This window comes from Mastomys coucha, unplaced genomic scaffold (assembly GCF_008632895.1).
Source record: "Mastomys coucha isolate ucsf_1 unplaced genomic scaffold, UCSF_Mcou_1 pScaffold1, whole genome shotgun sequence".
NCBI lineage: Eukaryota > Metazoa > Chordata > Mammalia > Rodentia > Muridae > Mastomys > Mastomys coucha.
In genome coordinates this window covers 15,757,848-15,762,106 of record NW_022196891.1, presented here as the reverse complement: position 1 = coordinate 15,762,106, position 4,259 = coordinate 15,757,848, and the positions used below count along the sequence as shown (strand labels likewise).

General features: G+C 46.8%; 1 long non-coding RNA gene across 1 annotated transcript; it reads left to right on the top strand.

Annotated features, from left to right (window-relative positions):
• The first annotated feature begins 468 nt into the window (after positions 1-468).
• On the top strand, positions 469-3,857 carry LOC116069955. Its single transcript, XR_004110227.1, has 2 exons — positions 469-557; positions 3,723-3,857. It is a non-coding gene; the product is annotated as an uncharacterized LOC116069955 (long non-coding RNA).
• Positions 3,858-4,259: the final 402 nt, after the last annotated feature.

Below are 4,259 nucleotides of genomic sequence, written 5' to 3'. Positions count from 1 at the left end.
TCCATTTAGTTTTCATAGTGGAAGGAGATGTGGAGGCTTTTGAGCATCAGTTCCCTTGTGGGCCAGGCTAAGTGTCAGACAATGCAGGGAGGAACAGCGCACAGAGAGTCTTGGCCCCGCCGTCAGTCTCACCCAGATGAACAACTTCATCAGAGCCTTTGTTGATATTGACATTTGGTTGCTAGGTAACATGTTTACTGCCCAATGAATAGGACTTGAAGGCCAAGGAGGGCACTGTCAACAGATTGGTAAATAGAGCAAACGTGCCATGACTTGATATGCCCATAGTGGTACCCAGGCATAGTTTAGGGACCAGGCCCCTGCAGGGATCTCTGAGGAGTCACAGTGGCCTCATGTCAAGTTCGGGGAAAGACCAGGTAACATCAAAGATACTGGCCTCCTGGCAGGAATATTTGGGTGCAGCAGTACTATAATGTAGGGGTCCCCACGACATTCAGACTCCAAAAAGGACTGACTGCACCCTCAACACGCTAACCTGTACTACCCTCAGGGGTATGGAGTCCCTGGCACCTCCCTGACGACATCACTGAAGTATGGTTAGTATTAGCTGTGTGTGGGCACTATCCCAGGTCAGCCACCGGGAGTGGGGTGTCATGCTGGTCCCTTTCTGACAATTACAAGAGATGAGTTCTCGAGGTGTGTCTAGTCTCTCTCTCTGTCTCTCTCTCTGTCTCTCTCTCTGTCTCTCTCTCTCTCTTTCTCTCTCTCTCTGTCTCTCTCTGTCTCTCTCTCCCTCTCTTCCCCTCTCTCTCTCTGTCTCTCTCTCTGTCTCTCTCTCCCTCTCTTCCCCCCCTCTCTCTGTCTCTCTCTCTCCCTCTCTTCCTCTCTCTCTCTCTCTCTGTCTCTCTTTCTCTCTCCCTCTCTTCCCCCCTCTCTCTCCCTCTCTCCCTCTCTCTCTCTCTCTCTCTCCCTCTCTCTCTCTCTCACTCACATACACACACACATAAATCTCATGATATTTTAACTAAATTCACAGTTTTCTGTTGGGCTGCTTTATTGTTCACTTCAGGTGTCATCCACCCTATGGGGTCTTTACTAATGCATTTTGGTTTTTGTTATTGTTTGGGTTTTTGTTTGTTTTGTTTTGTTTGCTCGTTTTTGAGACAGTGTCTCCCATGGGCCTGAACCTTGTCAATTTTGCCTGACTAGCTGTTCAGTGACTCCTAGGGATCTGCCTATCCCTGCCTCAGAGGGTCTAGGCTTGCAAGCCTGTGCACTGTCCCCGATTTTGTTTTTGTTTGTTTATTTAGTTTGATTTTCTTTCTTTTTGGGGGGTGATTGGAATTAACTTAGCTCCTTACACATGCTAGATGAGCGCTTTGCCGCTGTGTGACCTCTCAGCCCTAGACACAGGTCCTGGGGAACTGAATTCAGATCCTCACATAACTGCTTTACCACCTGAGCCATCTCTGTGGCCCTGTGTACTTTACGGAGACCATCCGAAGAGATCTGGGGCCACATGGGATAAGCAGGTGGGAGTACTGCTCATTACACCTCTTTAGGGCACTCCTTCAGGACAGGGCTGTGTGGGGTGAGCTCAACTTTGGTTAGTGTCTGTCTAACTCACAAACTGGCTAGTTTGCTGAGCGAGAGGCAACCATCTGGAGGCCTCTCTCTGCTCGAAACACATAAACTAATTCTAAGCCCTCTGAGATATTACCTTCCTCCCTGCTAAACCCGCTGACCCACACTTCTGAGCCTTCGAAACCTGCTAGACTGACCACCCAGAGCAACCCCCTGTAACATTCCTGAATCTTATTCTCAGGGATGAACCCATCCGGTGCGCTCAGAGGGCTAAGTGTTCCGAGTAACTGACATTTACGTGCAACAAATGAAGTGGCCTATAAGGCCGGAAGGTTTCCTGGTTCCCCATGTAATGATAACCAGACGGATTCTATTAATGGAAATGTCATTTTAATAGCAACTCTTGAACTAAGCAAACAGACGTCATTGCCTAGGGACAGGAAAGCTGTTTGTCCCCAAACTGAACAGGAACGAGCTATGTTCCTGGTGTGATTCAGGGAACAGAGAACACGCGCAGCTCCACTCCTTAGTACTCACAGTGGCAGACATAGCTAATCAATAGAACACGCACAGCTCCACCCCTTAGTACTCACAGTGGCAGACATAGCTAATCGATACCAGCCCTCTTTCCTACTGAATGCGACTCCCCCTCTATTTTAAATTAAAAGTGAAAGTTTTACCGCGACTCCCCCTTTATTTTAAATTAAAAGTGAAAGTTTTGCCACCAGTTGGTCTTCGCTGGACTCATCTTCACAGAGTCGATTAGTTTTTGAGACTCTCTAACTCGCTCCATTCTGAGGGTCTGCGCCCATTGCTCTCCTTCCCATTCCAATGGTCTCCTGTGTCTTTTTTCCAGCCTTGATTAGGTCTCCATGCTGTCTCCCTTCTTCCGAGACATCCCTTTCTCCACCTCATACGGCACACTTTTGTGCTGAAGCTGAGAAATTTTTGCTTCCTTTTAGATGGCTTAGCTTTTATATTTACACCTATGGTCTGTGTTTTTTTTTTTTTTAATGTTTCTATTCAACTCAGTAAATTGCTCACATATCTGGGGTAAAAGCTATTCTGAAGTCGAATACATGGTTTACTGCTGACTGGGGGAATCATGGTGGTTAGCACATCCATCCGCTTAAGCATTTGTCATTTTTTGAGAACTTTAAAAACTAGAATCTTTTACTTATTTGACAATTTGATACATGTGAACAATGTATCTTGATATATCTACTCCCTCTGCACCCTGCTATGTCCCTCCTCTCCCTTCTGTCTCCTCCCATCCCCCCCTTAAACTCACGGAGTCCATTGCGCTCTGCCTGCTGGAATGTTAGCTGATCTCGTTGACTTGCTCTTGTATAGGTCTTGTGCAGGTTGCCAGAGCTGCAGTGAGTTCATGGCACCACAGCCATGTTGGCCAGAAGACAGCAACTGTGACAAGAACTCCCCGGAAGCTCTCTTGTTCCTTTCCAAGAATCTATCGTATCATTATTGTTAGCTCCACATTTTCTCCCGTTAGTCTGCAACCCATTAGACCTTGCTTTGGCATAGGTCTGTTGTGTTTGAGCATGAACTCTCTTATCTCTCATAGGACCATGTGTTCAGCACTTGGCCTCAGCTGCTGCTGCTGCTGCTATTTGGGAGGTTATGGAAGGTGAAGTGGGGCACTGGGGGTGAGTCTAGAGATCTGTAGTCACCCTTTGTTGTCTGTCTGGTCTCTATTTCATGTCCTGATAAGATGTGAAGACATGAGTTCTCCTTGATGATCCTGAACAAAACCATGCACTACCATGTCTTCCCCATCATAGTGGACTGCATCATCTCAACCCATGAGTCAAACCAAACATTTCCTCTCTTAGTAGCCTCTTGTCATGTCACAGCAACGAGAAATTAATAGAGAAAATTGGGACCAGGAGTGGAGAGGCCTCATGACAGGCTAACCTTGATCATCAGCTTGATTGGACCCCTGAGACTTTAGCGAGGTACACCTTTGGGTGTGTCTGTAAGAGAAAACCTGCCCTCAATGTGGGTGCCACTCTTCCATGAACTGATGTCCCACACTGAGTAAAAATGGAGAAAGGAGAAAGTGAACTGAGTATCAGAATTTGCCTCTTTCTGTCTCCCTTGAGCAGCTGGCTCACTCATTATCAATCACTATCAATCACTTTACTATGCTTTCCTGATAGGATGGATTATCACCTCTCAGACATGAGCTGGATGCCCGCCACCATGATGGATGCCCAGGCTGCAGTGCAAAAGCAAGCCTTTCCTTCCCTCCCTTATTTCCGTCCAGCATTTTGTCACAGCAATTAAAAAATAAGCAACACCAAGTATCTACAAAGGTGCAGACTCATTTCTTTGTACAGAGATGTTAAACCACTCTAACACAATTTGTTGGGAAAAAAAAAGACCCTTATAAATTGCTTCCTTCTGCCTTAGTTAGGGTTTCCACTGCTGTGAACAGACACCATGACCAAGGCAACTCTTAGGACAACATTTAACTGGGGCTGGCTTACATTTCAGAGGTTCAGTCCATTATCATCATGGCGGGAAGCCTGGCAGCATCCAGGCAGACATGGTGCTGGAGAAGGAGCGAAGAGTTCTACATCTTGATCAGAAGGCATCCAGGGAAGGCTTGGCTTCTGCAGGCAGTCAGGAGGAGACTCTCTTTTGTACTAGGTGGAGCTTGAGTACTGGGAGACCTCAGATCCTGCCTACATAGT